At 32.1% G+C, this 24,573-nt stretch overlaps 1 protein-coding gene across 5 annotated transcripts in view; it reads right to left on the reverse strand.

Annotated features, from left to right (window-relative positions):
• The window catches only part of LOC113514391 (C-terminal-binding protein), a 109,071-nt gene that overhangs the window by 42,254 nt on the left and 42,244 nt on the right, over nucleotides 1–24,573 (reverse strand). For 4 of the 5 annotated variants that reach the window (XM_026898472.3, XM_026898469.3, XM_026898471.3 and 1 more), the window contains exon 2: nucleotides 24,180–24,215. The exons of the other annotated variant lie outside the window; for it this stretch is intronic. The gene's annotated coding sequence lies outside the window, so the exon portion shown is untranslated. The remainder of the gene's footprint in view (nucleotides 1–24,179; nucleotides 24,216–24,573) is intronic. 5 annotated transcript variants of the gene reach the window in all.

Below are 24,573 nucleotides of genomic sequence, written 5' to 3' on the forward strand. Positions count from 1 at the left end.
TTGAGATTATTTTTAATCTTTTATCAGAATGCCTGTCACATTACCTTAGCAGAATGGGTTGACTGTTAAAGATGGTATCGTGAGTATTGTCTGTGATATTAATGATATATCATTTACATAATAAATCATACGTAACACACAGACAAGGCATCATCTAAACTGGTCAGACTGAAAACATGAAATTTGTATAGTAGTTCAAAGTGCAAAGTAGGTGAGAACATCTTTACGAATTCGTCTTCTAAAAGTGATAAATAAGAGACAAAATCCTGAATTGAATTATCTACAAGAAATTTAATGAAGAACATGGTTAATTATAAATTACGAGTGTATATTTGATTAGTGAGTATATTACTTCTGTATTGATTATATTTGCAATTATTTGTTGCATATATTTTGTTATAACTCAAACTGCTTTTTTACGGAAAAATAAATGTTAAATTATTCAATTACATGGTTACACTAAACCAATGTCAGTATGTCGTAAGATTTACAAAAGTGACACTAACCGCAAAGAGTAAACACGTTAGCGAAGAAAATGTACAAAGCGCGTCATTCGCAAAATATTTACGCCAATTCTGAGTAGTTTACATAGCTATTAGGCAGATGTAAGGGGTAAACAGTCACGTCACGTCGTGTGTGTCACTGGAAATTGTGTTGTGGAACAAATAAAAACATTAGATATTTTTAGTGATTAATTGTACTCGGAAACTAATGTTTTATATAAGTTTAAAAAAAGCACAAAATACTAATGCACAAATTATTGAGAGAGATGTAAATTTTTTTTAAGCATATATTAAAGTCGATGGACATTGACAGTTCAGAGACGCGTAATCTCGTGCAAGCACTTAATAAATAATTATAATTGACATTTTTGGATTACTTCATCAATTCTTTTATTTTTATTTAACCACGTCTTAATTGAGGGCATGCGTGATCTAAAACATACAATCGACTATCTAAATAAACAAGATAATGACAAATATGATAAACAGATATGCATCATCTACATACGCAATATGCATGCACACCCATCCATTATTCATATATTAGTAGTGTGCGTAGATTATTATAGAATTATCAGTAGTTCAGTGATCGATCGACTGTATATCTTAACGTTCAACTACATTCAGATCGAAGTTCATATACAAACCAAGTTGAAAACAGAAAATAAATTCCTGTATATTGGATAAAATATGTCGAAAACCGATTAAGAACTCTTACTACATATTAAATATGCATGGTAACCGAAGATGTCTATATTTTGTACTTTTAGTAGTAAAAAAAAAACTATTTACATTGTATTTGAATAAATTAAAATACTTGGTACATTTGATTTTTCATGTCGTTTCATCAATAATAAAATGTAAGGCTGATGGTAAGCGCATCACTTGACAACTGTTGGATCAATTTGGCATTATTTTTGGGCACAGAATGAAAAAATGATAAGATAAATTTAATAGGAAAATATATGTGGGATGAATTAGTATATAACAAGTACAGTACAGCCCACAGTAATAGGCTATCACCATCTGGTCAAAACTACTTTTTGAAATGTTACAAATGCCAGACACAAAAAATTATCTCAAACAATAAAGAATAAACAAGTATATTCGTATATTCAGCAGTTTCATCACCGATAAATTGGTACGAAAGCAATAAAAAAAATACAGTCAGTCAGTTTTAAACATTCGTATATATTATAAACGTAACAACGAACCATACTCTGTTATAATCATCAATAATGCGTACGGCACAATAAAACAAACAAAAAAGATTTATCATTAAATTTACTGTAATGTTTTTTTAACGGTGCAATAAAGTGTAAATAAATAAATAATTGAACAAGTAACACGCGTACGCAGCAGGTGGGAACTCTCGCCCCGTAATGCAAACTGCCAATTATTGTATTGTCTGCGGGAGATCTAAGCCCAAGAGGGGGAGAGTTAGTGTCACTTCATTCTTTTGTAATTTACTTTGACATTGTAATACAATGTTAATGATAAGTAATCTAACAAGATTTTGTTTAAAGAAAAGTTACCTCAATCATGTGACTAGTATCTCACTATTCTTATTTTAAAAAGAATAAAACGTACATATGAACGTCGCTTTGTTTCATATATAAACAGAAGATTTTAAATACATATATGAATTTGAGTACAAGCGATTTTTTTTTTCACAACAAGCAATATTTTGCTCCACAAAGAAAAATAGCAACATCGACAGACACTAAATTAAAATGGGACCAATATTCTGAACCTCTATTAGCAAATAGAATTATTAAAATGAGTTCTGAACTTGGGAATATATCGCACACTATACATCCATAAAATACAGACGAAATAAAAACTTCATACGTCTGCATAATGCACCTTTTCGGTCTCTTATTAATTTTATTAAAAAAAAAAATTTGTGATATGATATAATTGTCATATTTTGTTTGGTCACTTGATTTTTTTTTCTTTTTTGCTTTGTATATATATTTTTATAATTATATTACCTTCCTGAAGATACCGTGTTTCCATACCAGCTTACAGTCTTTTCGTCCACAGTACCCATGGAAGTCTCTTAAGTCTTATTCCAAGATAGATCAAATAACAAAATATAAATAAAGGTCAGTATAACGGAAACGGCAGTATGGCAAAACAGAAGACTTTCGACTAAAGCTGAAGACTAATCAAAATAAAAAAAAAAAAACTTTAGCGTAGGTATACCCGTAGCTTTCCAATGCTTTGTGCCGGAAGCACAAAAAACTTTTTATTCCGCCTACATCGCTTAACTGGATGCACAAAACGATACCGCAGCGCACGCCGCGGTCCGGACAACACAAAGGGCGCATGCCGACGACAGATGTGTATACGTTTTAAAATTAGAAAGTGCATTCACAAAATGACTTTATCGGTGAATAATATGATTTGTAGTGAAAAGTGTGAAATTAAAGACATTGGATAGACGATGAATCGTGTGAGCATTTATCTGTATAAAAGAGAAACTAACTGGTCGAACCGTCGAAAAGTTAGGCCTCGATAAAAAAATAATAAAAAATTTTGATTTATAGCAATTATAACAGAATCTCGATTTTTTTTTTATAATATCATACAAATGTGGCAACCATCCAGTTCTATGGGCATGAAGATGTCAATACACCGCGACAAATTTTTAAGTGCCCAGAAATTCCAGTGGTGTTTAAGAAATTTTGAGAATTAAAGATAGAAATCTCGATTCCCTCTACATTTTTTTTTTTGTGTATATTGTTGTGTTATGTTAGCAAAATTTTCAAATATTTTGATAATTTCTAACCGATATGATTTATTTATTTACCCGTTACCATTTTGTCATTATTGTAGACACTGTTTTTGTAAAGCCAAACCTTATAGAACTCAGTAAATTAATGTATACTTAAAGTAAGCAAATCAATCGTTTGAATCACGTCGACAGAACACATCTTTCACGAACAAAGAACACTTTACGGACTTTAATTGCCAATGCCTGCGTTCCTACAAAGGCCCTAATGAGACGCCTGTGAATTTCTTTGTCTCACAAACTGCCAAGTTTCTCACGCGACTAACATCGATCATGCCTTATTCAGACGAACATTTTTACATTTTTCATAAATGAAAAACCGATACGTCTAACTTTCCAAGAATAACTTTTATAATTTGGATAAAATTAATTCTACCGCCTTATTCGATGCGTTACTGGAACCATTATTTTAATGTTAATCAAGATTTTTTCAACCAACTTGAAAAAGGAAATTCTAATTTAAAATGTATTTTTTTTTTCTATGTTTTATAGTATCTTTGTGATTATTTTGATGATAACTTAATCAACAGAGTTTGTCTCAATTTATAAGATATTTTTTTTAAATCAAAATTAAATTACTATCTGTAGGAACTTTCAAGATGAAAAACAAATCTTTTTAAGGTCGGTAAAACATCAGATATTTTTCTGTTCTTGCAAATGCGGTGATCACTTGCCATTAAGTCAGCGAAAGCTCTTATAACCTGTATTCTATAGAACATATAATCCTTTATACGATATGCGTTAATTCAATCTATATTCACGAGAATTGATCACCCCAAGATGGCGTCTGAAATTGCGTCAAGTGTCATGTATGCTTGCTCAGCTTATGACGCTCATAAATAGTTATGGCCAATCGGTTGTGCAATCCTGGTTTTATAAGGCTCACACGTATACCCACCCCCGTAGTGGACAGATTTGGTCACGTTGGTGAAATGAGTCGTAAATATGATGATTTAATTTAAGATAGATTTAGACGTAGGTTCAGAACATTTCACAGAATTAAAAACCTACTCTCATATCATTATAGAATTAAAATCTTTACTGTCATAGTAAAGCTGAAAATGAAAAACTGACATATCATAAAACCATTGATAAAACCCTTTTCTGCTATCTTGTAAAAAAAGACATCTAGAAAAATGTGTCACTGATTGTCATATAATATCATATAGTTATTTTGTCACTTGTCTACTTCGTGACGGAGTTGGTACAAAAAAGCGAGTATTAAAGTACTTGATTTCTTCCTCAGTACACAAACCATTTGATCATGATAGGTCATTCCTAGTATACTTATAGTATTACAATATATATATATATATATATATATATATATATATATATATATATATATATATATATATATATAAATATAATTTATTTAGTGTTACTTCATGCCTTTATCGACACACCTGCTCTATGTATCTTTTATTATGCAATCCGACACTCGTTTGCTGTATGAACACTGAACTGTGAACACACAAGGAGCACGACGTGTTAGGAAAGGTGAGATGTCTGTCACGTAATGAGCCATGTACAGTTAACTTCTTATAAATCATAGCGTTAAAGATGAGTATTATAATTTTATGGCGGCGTGAGGGGCAGGGTTATTGAGTTCCCTAAAATATGGTCGAACGCAATGATGGCTGACTTATCTGGCATTTTCGTGAACGGGTGTTGTTTGTGTGGGCTAATGTGCTCAAACTTACTTATTTTCCATTTAATAATACATATAAATAGAACTTAATACTAGTTACAGTTACAGTACCCATACAAACGTAAAATTATCTTGTACATAATAATTAGAAAAGAGTAACTGTCGTGTTTCTTGCGAGTTCTCAGAAGCTAACAACATTCCAAACCTAGCAATAGAATCATAAAAAATTGACATTTGATTGAAAGAGTTTGTAAACAAGTCTATTGAAATAAAGATTATTTCTATTCTATTTATGCTGTCAGAATAACTACACTGTTGAAACCAACCAAAGTGATCAACATATCAATTACACACATATTTGAACTTCAAAAAGGTTTTTAATGTAGATAAATATCTACATAAATGTAACTAAATGAAGACAAAGCATAAATAATTAACTGTTTGCATTACTAGCTATAGCTATAACAGCGTTCATAAACAGAATCTGAAGAAAATCTAGAACTAGTGACAATGAAATATTTCGTCCTTTCAAACTAATCATAACGTGACCCGTACGAATTGTATAAATTGGTAAAAAAATATTTAAATAATTAAACTGTGTCTAAAAAAAAAAATTAAACTGCTTCTAAAATATTACTCGTATTTATCACTTTATCACGTAATATCTTTATGTAGCCGACTGTACCTACTTATTACCTACCCGGCATGTGGCATTGAACTGACCGTTTTATTTGAACGGCACGCTTCACGAATAATGTACTTTCATTTACATAGATATGTAAATAATTTCGTACATAGATATCGATTGAAGAAACTGGTTTATTTAGTTAAATATCGTATTATTTCTGCTTACCACAATGTGAATCGGGCGATGTATATATATGTGTGTGTGTGTGTGTAAAACCGTGAAGGATTTTGCTCTGCAAAAAAAAAAACAGCGACTTCAATCGTGACATAAATTGAGCAATACGGGACTAAGTTGTCGGTTGCTAAAACCAATATCAAAATTAGTGAGTGTACCTCAGCGATACTTTATTATTTATTTATTTGTACTGAGCAAACAAAAATCAAACACATTGAAAACTTCCTCCTTTTGTAAGCTGGTTTAAAAAACTAGACATGGTACTTAGTTTTATACGAACGTTTGACAACCCTAGCATAAATATCGTTTTGTTATTGCGGTAATTTTTATTGAATTAGCAACACTCGATTATTTACGTAAGATAATTTCAAACTAACATAGCAATACTCATAAAACATGATTGCATTTAGATAGATAAGATACGAGTTAACATTATATAAATTCAACTATTTCTAATATACACACTACTCTGTTGCTAGTTCGCTACATTATTTAACTGTACTTAACGCACACACATATAATATGCATACAAAGGAAAGTGCACGTCGTGCACAGCATGCAGTTGGGAGAGCAAAGATCGCATTCGCGGGTAAGGAGTGAGAGGGGAGAGGCGGGGAAGAGCGCACCGGGTCATGGGTCAACGCACAGGTCACGCAAACACTAGCTAGGAAAAGCTTGGAGCCTAGTGACTGGCAGAGCGGGAATTGATTATTAAATAATTTAAATTATATAACATGTAATAGCAGATTTAACAACAAACCCACACAACCTGCAATAAAATCCATAAAACTTGTACCAAGGAACACAATCCAAATATTACCTTTCATACAAATCGCACGTTCACATCATGGATACTTTCTCCAAAGGACATAGGCGAAATATTAAAAGAATGTCTATTGAACAATAAAATTACGAAACTAATTTTCATTGCTCATTTTATTGAATACCAAATTCAATATTATTTCATGTAAATAGAATGATTTTCATTTTAATAGAGTAAATATAACGAGGTCAAATTATAAGAGTTTAATTTCTCAACAAAAAAAAATTCCTTCAATCATGTCAAATTACCAAAAGGAGAATATTTTTTCTTTCGATATAAAAAAGAATCGTCCAAATTACAACATAGTAACAAAGATACAAAAAATACATACGAATATCAATAAACACATATACAACATCTAACCACTACAAAAAAAAAACATTACTAGTACCGATTTCCCGGACATGGTATTGCTTTCAAGTCAATAAAATTCGTAAATAAACGAATAAAATTGCTTTATCTACATTTCCAGCTGACCAATTTCGACTACAAAGCACATTGGGCACGATCGTTGCGTGACAGTATCTCCGGTTTGACCGCTATGCGAACCACACCGAGCGGTTGGTTGCCGCTGTTACTAGGCGCCGCGCCGCGGCCGAGAAAGCAAATGAAAGCGGATCGCTTTCTCGAGTTTTGCCTTACGACATGTCTGTTGCTGTTGTACCTACAGCGACAAAACTGCATGGTTTATTAAACAATAACAGCTTATTCATAAATCTATTTTCACTACTACAGTGTTTTCTCCCTCTTTCAAAATACAACACTTCAATAGATAAAATTAGATTTTTAACGGTAAATGTTGTTAGGAATTAAGGGATTTTTCTCTTACATATGTATACAAATTAGTGTGCTTGATGACTTTCTAGGTTAACATTTTCGAAATATACCTACTACTTGTTCAAATTATTATTATTAAGTGGAATGTTAAATTGGTGATCAAACTGTCAATCGATGACCAAAACATTTTTAGGTTTTTAGACGTCCGTAAATCCTTCAAACATTATTCATTTTCAAAAGTATTATCTTTTAGCCAGATTGAAGTTAAAAATTGAAGATGAGTACTCGTATGAGATATATCCGTGGATGTTATTTAAACCAAACTATTATTATGTGATCGCAGTCAGATACGACCGTTATCAAGACGTACGATCATCCTCAAGTATTCAACTGATTCAGATGAGCAATCATAAATTTTATTGCGCTACGTTAAAGTCCAAATTTAAATTGTTTAGCTGGTTTTATTGCCAACTGTACAGTGTGAAATATAAAAATAGTCAAGATGTATTGCATAAATTTTGTCTTTTCAATGATGCAATAGAAGTCATACTAATCTAATCATCTTTGTAGTTTTGTGGCGAATAGGTATTTATGAAAATAAACAGTAATAAATTCACTGATTACATTGGAGTTAAATCTCAAGACCTTCATTCTCGATTTCTAAAACTAAAATTTCAGTTCAATATATATCACAGAGCAAGTGCAAGATTTGAGTCAGGACTATTTTAAATGTAGTTCTTGGTGGATCGTAGAAAGTTGTGGAAAAATTAATAATATAAAATTTAAGTTTGACTATTAATAAAATGTAAAACTTACAATATTATAAAAATTAAATTGTTTAAAAAAAATGTAAAAAAAGGAATTATAATTAAAAAAAAAGTTACAATTATTCGCCACGATAGCTATTATTCAACAAAAAAAAAGATCTAAAACAATGCAATAAAAACTTATAGACTAATCAATAATCAAAAGAAGCAGACATTTACGTTCGGATGATTAAGAAATTCATACGAATACAGAACCAATTAATCCATTAAATTGAACATCAAACGAAGCGAATATCTCTCTAATGCACTGTTATTATGTTATCGCAAAATCTGTAACAGAGCTACACACATACAGATCAGCTCCAACAGAGATTGGTGTCAAAATAAGAGAAACAAACAGCACAAAAGATGAATGAGCATTTCTGTGGACTTCCAACGAATTGATGATTTCATTTTTCACTATTTAAACAAAAGACACAAATTAGCAAATTATCTTGTTTTAAGTTAGTATCATATTAAATTAGTTTATTAAATATTTTTTGTAAACAGTAAACTATAATGTTAGTAACAGATAAAACGCTTTCGATGTGTGCATCTAGTAATTAATATACAATGATAATTTCTATTCTAATATGCATAATTTTCTATATATTGAATTGACAAATTAAGTCTTCATTTTAAATTCGCTTTTTAGTGTTAATATTAAAATTGTTTTATAAATAATTAAATGATTCCTAACATTAAAACTGAAATTAATTATTTTATAAACGTGGTGAAACAAAGGATATGGTATAATATATAATTACTTAAAAGCTTTAGAAATCACGAAATAATATTACTAGGAAAAAGACAATAATAAAGATGGAATTGTTTACCAAATTAGTCCTCTGTTAAACAAATAACCTTCGTCAAAGACTTACGCTTAATGTTAGCAAATAAAAAAGTATAACAACAATAAATCTCAAGTTGGCAGCGTTCAACGAACTCTGTCAGCACACAGAGAAATAAAGATAAAATCAGAGAACACTAAAATATGGCTTAGTAAGAAGAAACAAAAACGTGACAAAGTCACAAATAATCAGACTGTATAATTTCTGAATTCAAATACATTTCGAAACATTTTTGGCCGTTTCTGGTCATGGCCAAAATTTTTTTAACTTGTCACCATTTCGATCAAGCAAACACTAACACTGCACTTCTCATAAATCAAAGATCTGAGCAAACATTTAAATATACTCCAACGGATGTATTTAATAGATACATCCGATAACAATTACGCCTCTTTTTGACGATCGGATAAATAACAGTAGGTATAAATCTTGATATTTTTTATAGTTCACGGTACAGTATTTAAGGTACACAGGTTTAACCTTGATAGATAAACCGATGTATTACAATTATAAATTGTCATTAAACAAAATCTTACTAATATTATAAATGTAAAACACATAGAATCAGTTGTTGAATGAAATTTAGTATATAGATAGACCATATCCTTGAATCTATCCTAGATTGGATGGTCTATCTATTATGTACCAAATTATCCTAGGTTCTAATAATATTCAGTAATCTGTGTAAAGCGGGCAGATTTAGCTAATAAATAGATAAAATTCAATTTAAAAAAGAGAACTATGTATTTATGAACGTCTAAAATGAAACTCTATTCGAAGCTAACAGTAACCGAGCGAGGCCCCTGGCCTCACACAAAGCATCCACGACAGAACTTAACCCCAATAACGCCGAATATTTCATTCGCTAGCTCTGCATAGCTAGGTCACTTTCAGCACAAACTCTTTGCGAGGTGAACACCCCTTACGCTAAATTATTTTACATATATATATATTCTTTATTGCACAAAAACATACAGTAACAACAATAAGTTAATAACAATGTTAGCAAAGGCGGACTTATCTCTAAAAGAGATTTCTTCCAGTCAACCTAACGCAGTGGCATAGGAAGTAGTGAGTGGGCAGTAGTAGTGCAAGACAGAAATTTAAATAAATATTTACATAAATTATAAATAATTATATATATACACACATACATTCACATATATACATACATACACATACACATATATATACATATACACATACATATACACACATACATACACACGTTAAATACAACATATAAATATCAGATACAAGAGAACACAATGATGACAGTCTTCTAATCATTTTTATATTTAAATTAAATTGGAAAGATAAAATGATTTTAATCTTTTTTTGAAGGAACTGCTAGACGGGCTATTCTGAATGTTCACGGGAAGTTTATTATATACATTATGAAGTGCACACGACTAGGGTTGGCACATCTGATTTGGACGATCATTGTCTAATACGAGAAAGGTGTATTATAAACAATATTTTATAACACATAAAAGTATAAAATTAAATTTTGGTAACTGACATAACAGTGTTTGTTATTTTCAATTCTAATAGTATCTGATAGCTGTGATTTCGCGTGCAATTTTATGATAATCTCAAAAATCTCACAATCTTTACATCGATTGTTGTATCTGATAAATTCTCAGTATAGTAAATAAAAAGAGTCACGTTGAAATTAGTAAATAACGACAACAAAATTCCTCATTAAAACTTTGAGGTTCTTATGAGTTATTATTGAGTTTCGTTTTTTTTTTCTTTCAGGCTACATTCTTCGTATTTTCTGCCAATGTCAGGGTTAGAAAAGACTCCGTGTAATATATATCGTGACATTTTTCGATAATATAGTTCATTCATTCAGTTGAATATCAAACTCCAGCTACATTCTTAATCTGAAAGAGTTGTGACATAATACTCACTTTTAATTGAAATAGGTTTCGTGGCGATTTTTCGTTTTTGCAAATATTACAATTAATCGCATCGTAGTCGTACTTTATTTCGTCAAGTTAAATTATTTTAAACGTGACAACCCTATCAGCGCCGGTGCCCGGGCCCTTTAGAGAAAATGGGCACGACTGCGATTAATTCAACCGATATACGAGACTTACGTTACAGTAAAACTTGGCGGGAGTATTCTTTCTTTTATTAAATAACATTCTGAAACATTACAGTTGCGACCGAGAACATTGATTCTGAAATTTGATACGCAAGTTTTCGTTTTTACAGTGGCGAAATATTGAATTAATTTCCATATTTACACAACTTTTAAAACTTCCATAGAAATAGCAGACTAACGGCATACAAACAATATAGCTATTTACTTAGAAATAAATTATTGTTGGAACTTGACGAACAATATATGGTATATTGTTTGTCAAACATTTGTATTATTATTTCAACTTTGGCAAAAGTGAAAAAATTATATCGTTGTTAAAAAATTGACACGGGGCTTAAAGTCTATATAAAACTTGGCAAATTATACATTTTATTTATTATGAACAGCTTTGCATCATAGTCTTTAGTATATGACTAATAGCAATATAAAAACTGTAAACGGCACCATATTGAAAGTTTTAAACTATTTTAAAACTATTGCAAAATGATATCGTGTTACGTTTGCAAACTACGCCACAGTCACAGTGTTTCTATTATTTGGTTCATTCAACTTCCTTACGTCAATGGTACTCGTAGAAAAAAGTGGGTAAAACTAGAGGGAGCCCCACGTTTCAAATGATCTGGCGTCTTGAATATATTAATGATTCCGCTTTGAGTTGTCAATACAGTACACGACATCTAACGAATATATTTCAATAATAATCGCTGTTTGTGGCGAAATATTATATGAGAGCCATTAGAATGGACTTTAATGATGATGACCTTAGTCATCATTATGAATTAAACAAAAAGCACGTTGTAGAATTGCAACTTTAGAAAATGAAACAGCTAACGAAAAATTATGTTGAAGTTGTCAGAATTGAGAATTCGAAAGTTTAATAGCATAACTACAATACTATACACACTACATTTACTGTTTATTAATTAGTTAATTATGAATTTCGTTATAAGCAAACATTATGCCTTAGTAACATGTAACATGTGCCTCTTTAAATCAGATCTAAATTATTCTTATATAAATATAAATAACACAGTTACAGACTTTGCTTCATAAATAAATATAATAATAATCCAAAAATATATGTCAAATACTATATATACTTCCTAGTTCAGTTATCAGTCTTTACAATACATATACTGTGTATTCTTAAGTGAATAGTTTATACAGTATTGTGGAGAATGAATAAATATTTTGAATTTCTATAAATAATGTTACAAACATTACTTCCCAGGACACAAATTAGCTTAGCTACACATAATAATCAAAACCCAACTGTATCAAAGTCGTTTTCTAAAAATATATCTCGTAATATTAATCCACTGGACTGCATTTAATTTATTAATACCATTCGTCCTCTTATTTATGCGGTGTTTGTCGGTTAAATTAAATCATAAAAGTAATATAATATCTGTTATTTGCCAGTGATGTAATTTGTAGACGAATAAAGAATATAAATTTTAAGATAATTGCGAACTTACTCATACACTTGATATAGTCATATCTTTTTAAAGATGGCTTAAATTATTACACACTATAATTATCGACTTTATTAACCGACGTTTATAATTGGCTAGTTACATAGTAATTTGTTAAACTGTAACAAGCGAAATTGAGAGAGATACAAAGATAAATCTAAAAAATATAAATATGCAAACTCACTGTATTTAACTTTATGATGAATCGCTTCAGAGAGGAATAAATAAGTTATCCATCTATGTGTGGCGTACTAGAAGGCTCGGGTTCAAACTCCGCCCGCTACACAAGCAGAATAAATATTATAGTCTGCGCACTGCAGCATGGTGCGGGTGACAGCTGACATTTGAACAGTTTTTACTGTAAAAGAACTGTATTAAGTATCGAAATTCTAATATAACTTATATTTTGTGACCGTAATCGTTTTGATGACGCCGTAAGTCTTAATAATATTTATTTCTTTAGTTTCAGTGTCTTGTCATCCGCAAAACTTATTTATATATTGTATTATATTATTAAACTAACTTAATGATTAACTAAACTAAAACTCGCTATTTTTATTTATTTTTGAATTTATTCTAATATCAAATATGTATGTATTGTGTACACAGTACCTGTCCAGTTGAAAATTGTACATAATCTCAATTCTTTTTTAAACTACGATCCCTTTTATTGGAAAAATGCTATTATTCCGTTAATGACTTTTGTATTAACGTAAATACTAGAATTAAAAAATACATTTGGCATATATATTATGGATGAAGTTGACATTGTTGATTGTAAAATATATTTATTGTAATTTTTTTTTATATGACCATAATTAATTTTAGACACAGTGCATCTAGTGATGAAAATTATTAAAATCAGTTTAGGAATGGAGACATAATGCTATATATGTGTATCTTGACCAGAACAGAGAATGGTAGAGTAGGTAGTCTAAGAGATTCATGTATTTCCTCTTAAAAATATATTAGGGATGTAACAAAAGCTGCAATATAAGTATTAGTGTTAGAAATACAATTGATATAATGTGACTATAGCAGGACATATATAACCATTATAATACAGACGCGCACACAGTGAAAGAGTTACTCATTTGCATACGCTCTCGACCGCACCGACGACGGTCATTCACTCCGGGCTGACCAAGCCACCGAATGTGGACTGTGGACATAGTGTTTTACATCTGTTCCACTTCAGTTACAATATTAGCGAGTTTTAATTATATACAGGCGGTAGTGAGACAAAACCATGACAATAATAAATCTTTATAAAGTGGCAACACATGTACTTTGCGACAGGCTTATGTAGGTAGGATTCGTACGATCGAAAACAACTTTTTTTACATTGGATGTCAAGGTACGGAAAATTGATGAGATAAAAAGATTATAAGGGACTTTTACAACAAAGTAAAGCAAACAGATTTTTTCGCTAATTTTTATCTACCGTGTCCGTCGTTAACTGTCAATTGCTGAACATTAGGCTCTCCTGTAAGGGGAGTTTTGGCAGTAGTTGCCACGCTTGGCAGGCAGAGTGGCAACAGCAATTAGGCTTTGGTGACCTTTTAAGAGAAACGTTGTTGCCCACCCCTTTCCATCAATTCCCTTAGACGCCTATTATGACAGCCACGGGAAGGTAAGGAGTGACCTGTTCTATGCCGGAGGCCACATGCCATATAAAGAAATTATTGTACTGTATTGTAAAATCTTTATTGTACATAACTCAGATTAAACACTGGTAAATTATTTAATATACTATTACCTACGTTATCGATATTCAAAATGCTTCAAGAGTTAATCAAAGTCAATAAAGTGATTAATTCAATTAGATCATATACTCGTACGTTTTAATGGTGTAATAATTCTATTAAAAAAACAAATTAGAATCTTTATAGCAACGTGTGAACAATTACCAACAGCATCATCAATAATAAAATAAATAAATAGCAAATATAAATAATATACAAAAAGGGATTAAATAGATTTAATTTCATAAAGCTGATTTCCATTACTAATTTCTTGTCTTACATGTATACATAATAACATAGATTATATGATGTGTATACAAAACTCAAATTTATAACCACTACTGGACATAATCCCCAGCATACCAACAATTTATGCTACATTAATATTCACCACGTCTTTTGCATTGTATTTATTCGTACCACCTGCAGTAGACGTGAAATAGCTAAACACATACCACAAAAAAAGGACTAATTATAAAATAGTATTTACCACTATTGCTGTTATTATTTCACAATTACCTCGCACCTTGTGTGCGAGTGTATGCGACAAAAATAAAAGCTAGTGGCGTGATAAAAAAGTTTTACATATAGTAAACATTTTGATCCAATAAATTGCTCTAGTTTTTCGTTTACTTTTATGAGTTTACTGTTAGCATGTGTCAGAACAGAACCGGACAGAAGTGGCACATTACAAAGTTTGTTTCTAGTTGGCGTACTTTTGTATTATACCCAGTGGTATTGGGAGGCGGGACGGATATTTGGTTTGTCAATCGACGCGGTCGCGTTCTAAGGATGTTTTGCTTGTTTGTGCTTAATTAGTGGCTTAACAGAAATATATTCCAATCAATTAGTAATCCAGATAATGATTAGAAACAAAATCAAAATGTACAAGCAAACACAACTGCCAAGATGCCTAAATTTTCTGAATGGACTCTTTAGGTTATCTAAACTTTAGATTCTAAATGATCTAAGTTTCGATATTAATATAATGGAAAAAGTTTGATGAATGGATTTTTTTTTCTGGGAATTAGCTGAGCTCATGTATAAACTAATTGATATTCGTTTGCATGGATGAGTCTATGCCCCAGGGAGGTTTTATACAATCATTTACATAGGAATTGAGAACTTCGGCAATGTGCAGGTAATGTTGCATGTCACAAAAAAAATCTAATAAATTTTTTACTCGTAAGTCGCTTAGAAATATAATCATTCATCAATAGGTCTTCTACGTTTACTATGTATAATACACGAAATAATCGTAAATATAAGCACTACTAGAATGGTGTAATTGTGCGAGTATGCAAATGCGACCGACAGCTGAGGATTCAAGCCTATTTAATTAACAATATGTAATCATTGCAACAGAGTAAATGATGTATTTAATTAGCCGTATTAAAATCTACTCAGAATTTTAATATCGAAAGTTAAGTGTGTCCAATAATACACAGATAAGCGTCCAAATAGTCACAAAATACAATTACAAACATATTTAGACAAAGTAGGTTCACAATTCGTTTATATTGTTTTGTGTGAATGTTACACGATAACGTCACTAACTCTGTACTAATTATCATGTCCTTTTTTTTTAATTAGGATTTAATACATACCTATTAATTCCATATTTATCTTGTGCGATTCAAGCTGCCGTTTTTATTTGCGGAGCAATGTACTACTTTTTGTTATACAAAATATACTTTTAGACGCGATTTTTTCTTCTAAATGCGCACTCTATCATGATAATTTGTATATAGTCCATTCTATAATCCATTATGGCGCTAAATAATTTTAAATCATTAACTTTCCAACGTCTACGCACAATGCAACAAAAGTAATACAAAGTTGCAGTTGCAAACTGTGTAATAACAAAGCGAATCAATTAAAAACTATCCTGGCGTAAAGTTTGGTCGCTCCGGTACCGCGATTTACGTGGTTGTAAATAACTAGGATGTCTGCGAATAGTTTCCCTTTACTTTTTGTGGCATGTTTGTTTGTTAGTAGTTTTCCGCGGCTTGGTTCGAGTTGGATTCTAACAATACAGGTTTTGAGATCTCTGTAAACAGTTTTGGTCTCCATTTTCTCATGTTGGTTACGAATTAAGAGGTATCGTCTACATGGGTATCTCTGTTTCACCGAATGTGGAACTACTGTCGCCAAGCAGTTGTCAGCACTGTTTGAAAGGTACGACATAGCAATAAAACTGCTGAGTACAGAAACATAACATTTTTAGGAATTTGCAAATTCATTAACTAATAAAAAAATCTGTCTTGTAAATTACTAATTCAAATGGACAAAGCTAGACGACTATAGCTCGTACATTCATAACGCAAAATAACACAACACATTGTTCTGTCAAATCTTATCACATTTTATGACGTTCTCAAGTAGCTATTACTGAAGGCGTTGAAACAACTTACTATGTAAGATGCTATATACCATTTCTTGGCTTCCATTTTCATTTCGTTATTACGACACCCATTTCAGTTTCCAGATCATTGGATATGTCGTAAATATTGACGATTTCAAGTCGCTGCGTTCCCTAACAACTTACCAATATATAGATACCTACGCGTATATAAAAGGCGAAATATAACTCATTGGCTAATCACGAAAAATAAAAAGGGAATCTGTAATCCGATTCCCGTAACAAAAACCATAGTGGTTTCAATAACGGTTAAAACCATTTTCAAATATTCTTATAAGTCAGTCAATGGAAATATCATCGAAATTCTATCCTATTGAGTTAGAATCTTATCGAAATATGTAAATGCAACTTCGCATAGGACTTTTATTTTACAGCCGACTTCGACTAAGCGGCTGCTCATCTTCAATGATATTTTAAGATTTGATTGCTGTTTTTATAAAAATCTAGCAACTGTAGTTTGACAGATTTTTTTTTTTATAGAACGAAGGAATCTGACAAGAGAGGAAATTTAGATAATTCACGCTAGTTGCGGACAACGACGAATATTTCTATAAAATTATGAGCTTTAATCCAAAAACATACAATAAATTCCTTCGAGATATTGTAGTCGATTGTCATAAATATATTGTTATTAATATTTCGATCACATAGACGTCGATTTTCCCTAAAGATTACACACACCCACAAACAGAAGGGGTTCTCGAAAAGGGGTGTGAAAAGCTTTCTTTAGGGTTGGCAATACGCACGTGACTCTAATAGTGGCTTTTGTCCCCATTGGCCATTAGGTGAGTCATAAAGCTTATTTTCCAACATACAATATAAAGCAAGATATCGTCAGGTAAAAATGTCGTTAATATTTTAAAATTAAATCGGTATATTTATCTATTTAAATAGCTCTGGAATCAAGTAGCAGAATCGGAATTGTTTATTTTTAATTCTGTTTTTATTATGTATAGTTAAAAAGAGTACTTTGTGACCAATCGGGTTTTTATTAACTAAGATTATATGCACTGAATGCCTTTAAAAACTATATTAAAAAAAATTGCTATCATAGATTAATTATAAAGTAAAATATTATGTAAGTACTCAACCGCTTCAGTTTAACGAGTTGCCACAATTAAGAAAACAGAAAAAAATAATCAACTTTACTTATTTCAGAGTACGCCCGCCCACATCGTAATGTAACAAGGAGCGGATTAATTAAATAAGCGATGCGTAAGTCAAACTACCAGTACGTATAAAACGACGTTCCGTTGTACGTAATTCGCAAAGGACATCGAGATAATATTCACTTTTGATGTCGCCCCTGCGGGCAGGCTCAGACAACGAAGGACAGCGGTGGAAGGAACGTTTTCCTGTTTGTCACATCCCCCTACAGGGCTCGCTCGGGTAACACGACACCAAGTGAATTGAGGCGTAAGGGCGCGACCCTCCCTCTCCTATCTACAATGTTCTACATACAGGATCTGCGGACCTGCGCACGTTATATAAAACAACATGTCCGTTATATCTATTGATATAATTAGACAATAAGAAAATCTAGCACGAACAGATCCCGATATAAAACAAATACAACTAGATGTGCCTGTGAAATTGGCCGCATAACCACGAAATAAAAATGACTCTCTTCCTGCATTTCAAATCTATATAAATATAATAAAATGAGTGTTTGAACGCGGTGATCTCCGGAACTACCACCAGTCAATTCTATTAGCAACTGATTGCTTATTTTTTAAGAAAAGTTATTATAGGTTATTTTATCACGACACAACCACGGGTGAAACTGCGAAATATAGCTAGTACTACTTATTTGTTAGTAGTCGTTCTGTCGTTCGCATTCCAAACTGGGCAGTGAATTCGTAAAAAAAAGACTATTTAAAAACACTTATAACTAAATTTACTCGAATAACAAATATTTTTATTTTATTTATTTCATATTAAAACATTGTGCAAAGGTTAATTCGAGTTTTGTTTTCTTGACAATAAAACAGGGTAATGTCTATTTATACAAAAAAATAATTCAAAGAAGTCATTGCTTCAGGGAAAGGGATCACAAATATTTGTGACAGTCAGATACCCTCATATTTGTGTACATTACACAACGGACAAATAACAAAACCAGATTTTCAAAGTCACATAAGTAATAAAAGAAATGACGATATTAATATTAATTAAATAACATTTTATTCGTGAGATATCAATCGATGCCTTTATTAAAGTATCGTAAACTGATTCAGTGTTAGCTTATTTCGGTAAAGGCATTATAATAAAATATTTAAAGCGGATTAACAATTCAGAACACGTTTGGGAAGGGAAACTTTTGCTTTGACGACGGAAACGTTATGCGATTTGTAATTTTAATATATATTAGCATAATTTATTTTATTGATTGAAATAAAACCGTGACACGTGTATTTAGATATAATAATAATATTATAAATATAACACTCACCAGTGTGTTTTTGTCGACTGTTCCGAACAAGAACTGATTTATGAATGAAATTATTCGAAGTAGGCAATGAGAGGTAATTAGAGGTATTTATAATATATGAATCACTTAAATAACTATAATTTGTTAATTACAAATATCTAAATTGTTGACGTATATTACTTAATAGACAATTAGGTTAGGTTATTATGCATTAATGATAAATACAGTATAAGCACCGTGCAAATTTTTGATTAATCATAATGTTTAATTGTAAGTTCGTGAAAAAGGAAGATCTTGAACAAGTTATTTTGAAACGTAACATAACTATGAGAGCAAATTATTTAGATAATAGAGTGTTCAACCGTGCTGTCGCTTTTTTGGATGATGATAATGGGAAGCAGCTTCCCTCTTGAAATATTAACAAAACCTAACTGATTTTGCCAACTCATCTGCCAAGCATAACAACTACTCGCAAAATCTATGATATTATGATGAAATATGATGAATTTTATCATTAAAAAATCAGTTACAATAATTGAGGATATTGATATAAGGAGACGGCATGTGAGCTTACTGATTGAGCAATAAATATTGTGTCAAGCAGACATATAGAAAAATTACCTAAAACGTAGACCACACTGTAGACCAAACCTTCGTCCAGCTTAGTGGACGTAGCTGCGGCATATTTCAGACTGAAGTCCACACTACAAATTAGAGAGCAAGCTAAACCATTAACTATGTCTATCAGCTCGACTAACCATCGTTATCTGCGCAGGAGTGAAGATCAAACAAGCGTCAACTGACACTCTGTCCCGTTACTACATATTTAGTATACCTCTCTAACTTACAAATTACAATTTCGACTAATAGAGAATTTCCTCACTATTTTACTAATTAAGAAATTAGTAAAAAACACTTCGGAAGCTATAAATGCATTATTAGACGTTTGACATTTTTATAAAGCGGTTACAGGACTACGCTAAGTGAGCTAATCTAAACAAAGTTAGGATCGCTTAGTTTACCTTACAGTGTGGCCTTTACTTAAGGCTGGCAAATTATACACCGCCAGTACGCCGGTTCTGTCTGACACGCCGCCCTCCTTTCTATTTCTATGCATAAAACATTCGCCCTCCATCCGCAAGAGACAAATACAGCTGTATCGACTGACGCATGCCAGATATATCAAATATTTATTGTGAATTTATGAGAAATAAACAGTACTGGCGTTTGGATTAGTTTATTGAACACCGGTTCGACATATGAAGTTCCTGTGTACGATATAAATGAAACATATGTATATAACATTATATTTATACAATCGGCTAAAAGAGTGTGAAAAATAAATTATACACAGAAGAAATTGGATGTGAACATGTGTGTGTTTGTCTTTTTTTTTTTTTGTTTTAGTTACAGTTGTTTGTATGTAAAGAAAAAAATAGTAAGTAAATAAAACAACTTTAACAAGCACAATCACTATTCTTATTGGTAGAATATTTAAAACAGGGAATAATTTTTGTGCTGGATTTCCTGACTCCATTCTAATATACCAGACAAAGGCTTTATTTAGATCCTATATTAGTTTCTGAAACAGACCAACTCCAGTAGCACCACCAATAACATAATCTTGATTGTTAAATCGAATATATTGTTCAAGTTCCAACTACAATCAATTTAAACCTTACCTCGTGGAAATAAGGACATATATTCTTTACATCTGTATAATTCTTGTTCAATAAGAAATTTACCTTTCCGGACAGTAATTATTATCCGTTGTGATTAATGTCAATCGATTTACTTAAATTAGAAATCATCAAGCTCTTATCGACTTGACACGGTACATGTAAGTACATAAGTTACGCATAGGGTTGGCTATTCTTGAGTTTTGTAAAAATAATATCTATACAATATCTACACCTCTAGATTCAATTGGCATATAAACCATTTTGCTATATAGCTTATACGAAAATTGACAAGGTCTACTCCAGAATTACGAATACACGAAACGATACACAAATTTTTGTATAACTCAAATTACGGCTCTGATAAAATTTGGAGACTTATATAGGATTTCGAATTTTCTCATTTGAAAGTAGACCTACTGTCCTCGCCTTTACTGTACTCTTAATTATCCAAAAAAAATGTGATTACTTAAATAATATACCAGCATCTCATAAGATTAAATTGATATTAAAATGATTGCGCGATTGACTTGAAAATCATGTTGTTTAACAGAGTTTTTTATTTCAATCATCACTGCAAGCCTTACACCCATAACAACATGTAGAAAAATAGGGAGATTTTTGTAGGTCGTAAGTTGAAAAACAACTAGTCGTTTAGAAACAATATCACACCATAGATAATTTATTAATTGTAGGACTTCCAATAATCTAGTACGCAACCCTAAATGGTAGTACATGACCGCATAGTACGTATACAAGATACTGCAGTATAAGCATTATTCGAGTAGTTATCGAGTCGGCAAACGTCGCCGGAGATCACGTAGGGGACCGGTCGTCGTGAGAGCGCGCCTCCGCCACGGCCTGTGTTAAATTACCGCCATTCGAGTCGCTTGCCGATCGTGATCGTAAAAATGTGCAAGCTAACGGAAAAACTGCACCATGTGTTCGAAATACGAATAACTCACTAAAGCCAACTTTAATAAAACAAATTTTTAAAAATGCAATCACTTGCTTACATTGGAGTTTTGACGCATTGCATTCAATGATCGGTGTTGATTGAGGTCAAGCAACTTTTATTGCAGTCATTTCACGGATGGGTGGGCATATAGTTGGCAAAGATATGGTACAGTTTGTCAATTTGAGCTTTTTGTTTTATAGAGATGGCTGCACTGAGCCGTCAAAGCAGATTGTTATTGCCAATAAATGTCCTTAAGGCAAGTCAATAAGGCTTTTGACAGACTGGAAACCTTATTATTAAGGTTACTTGACTTTTTAGATTTCTATGGTTGGCACTAATCATAATCCACCTAGTAGATTAGGTGCATAGTCCTGTATGGGGTGAAAGAAGATCACGTCTCAACCGAGGGATCGGAAGGTTAATATTATTGTTATTTTGAAATGGCGGCGTATTTTTTACGGGGGAAGAGCAGCTGAAAGATTTATGAACCGAAAGATGAGTGAGACTGCATTCATAAATCACTGTCCAATAATACAGTCCATAATCCTTTCGGTTCAACTTTCAACAATTTGAATATCTTTTGTTCTCCTCGTAAGTTGTTTTCCTATACCTATTCGACTAAATACATTTTTATCCACCTGGATATCCCTTTAGAGATAAACCTATAAATTAGATCTGGAAGGTAAGTCTCATAAAAAGTATGCAGAAAGTACATACACATTTCACTTCATTAACATAAATATTTTATAGGGATAAAAAAATAAGACGCTATTCTAAAGCACCGATCATATTCAATTTAAGAAACTTTATCGCTAGATTCAAGCTGCCTTTACGTTAAGTCACTTATCAAAATCGATTTGGGATTAATCCCAACTACAAACTTTCGTTTATGATATCAGCATGAAAGTTTATAATGTTTGGTAATTTTCAAGATTAGCATGTTTATTTTAGTATACTAAGACATAGCGGCAAACTGATACGACATGAATTGATAATACTCTTCTTTGTAACTGGCATAAAAATTAATTAAAAGTGCAATATACAACTATAAGAAATATCATTGCATTAAAAATATTTAGAAAATATAGTGAATTTTTTTATTGTAGTTAAGTATAAAATTGTATTTAACAACATAAAAATATCAATAAATAATTTGTCATAGGAGAGGTTCCCGCTAGATAAGATTACAATTTTATTGCGAATGTCACATTCAAGTGCGTTTATATGTGTGGAAAATATTCCAAGAATCACACGCACGTGTGTGTGTGTTATATACATACGATATATAAAACGCTACTCGCACACATCCACAGAACCGAGCACCCATTCAGTCGTCACAAAACGAAACTGAATGCCATTTCATCTCAAGATGCGCCTCTTGCCACACAGATCTGAGGGGTCACGGGTGGGCGGGGAGGGATGCCGAGCCGCCCGGCAACTGCGCCATAACTCGCTGCGCACGTACAACCAGACAATCGCAATTATTATTAACAGATATACGTTTAATGATCGTGTGTTCCGCGCTCAAACGGCCCGATGTAATTTTAACGTATTCGATGCGAGCGATTGTGGTGTTTACGTCATAATGGCATTCGTGTGAAAATCGCTTAGTGTAAGGTGGTGATTGTGTCCTTTTGGGGGTGGGTGTTACTGCGAAGACGGCGTCTGGGACGCGCGGGGGCGGTGCAGGGGGGCGAAAGCAGGACGAGTTCTTGCGGAGTGAGTTAGCGTCGATGATTTGTAGCGCGGTTAGCGTTCATCTAGCGGACTGTCGAGACACGGGACATAACTCATCAGACAAAGATGGATCGTTACGGCAAGGAATATTAGTGCCATGTGTCACGGATTGTCACAAACTTATGGCGCGCCATGACGTTGCGCAAAGCCGTGAACTCAGACCGCGTGCGGACATTGGCACGCGAACGAAATATCGCAAATTCCAAAAGTGAAAACACGCAAAAGAGAGCTCCAGGACGGTCCAAATTTGAATTCGTTCAATATTCGTCTCTAATATAGTACGTTTAAAAATGTAATAAATCAACGATATTTGATTTACTTTTATTGGATAAATACAAGATAAGAATAACAAATATGAGTTAGCCTAAATATAGAATGGTAACGCGATCAAAAGCATGGTTTCTTATCTTCATACATGGACAATCCGTTGTTAATTTAATATCTAAGCGAATTTTCAATTTAGGTCCAAAGACCAAAACGTATAGTAGTTATATGTTTTATTGGCTGATTAAAATTAAAAACAATATGTTAAACAAATTAATAACTTACTTAGCAGTCCAAATTTTTGTTCCGACCACCAACAAACTAGAACAAATAAAATTTTAAATTAGTATACAATAACAATAAATAAAACTAAACCAACACCAAACAGCAATTGGAAACCAAATTACTATCACTTAATAACTGCAATGTTTAGTAACAAGGTTTATCGTAACAATACTCCTACGGTTCATCAGGATTCTAAAAAAAACCGACTTCAAATAGGACAAAATTAATGTAGGATTAACATATCAGAGTATTATAGAAATTCCTATATCTATGTCATTTCAAAATGTATGAAACAATCGCAAGTATACAAAAACAGATAAGAGTAAATAATAAAATCTAAAAATATTTTTTCAACCTCTCCTACTACGCGCAAATCGATACCGCGTGGCTGATA

The sequence above is a fragment of the Galleria mellonella genome, unplaced genomic scaffold (assembly GCF_026898425.1).
Source record: "Galleria mellonella isolate WM207_F2 unplaced genomic scaffold, CSIRO_AGI_GalMel_v1 utg35, whole genome shotgun sequence".
Lineage (NCBI taxonomy): Eukaryota > Metazoa > Arthropoda > Insecta > Lepidoptera > Pyralidae > Galleria > Galleria mellonella.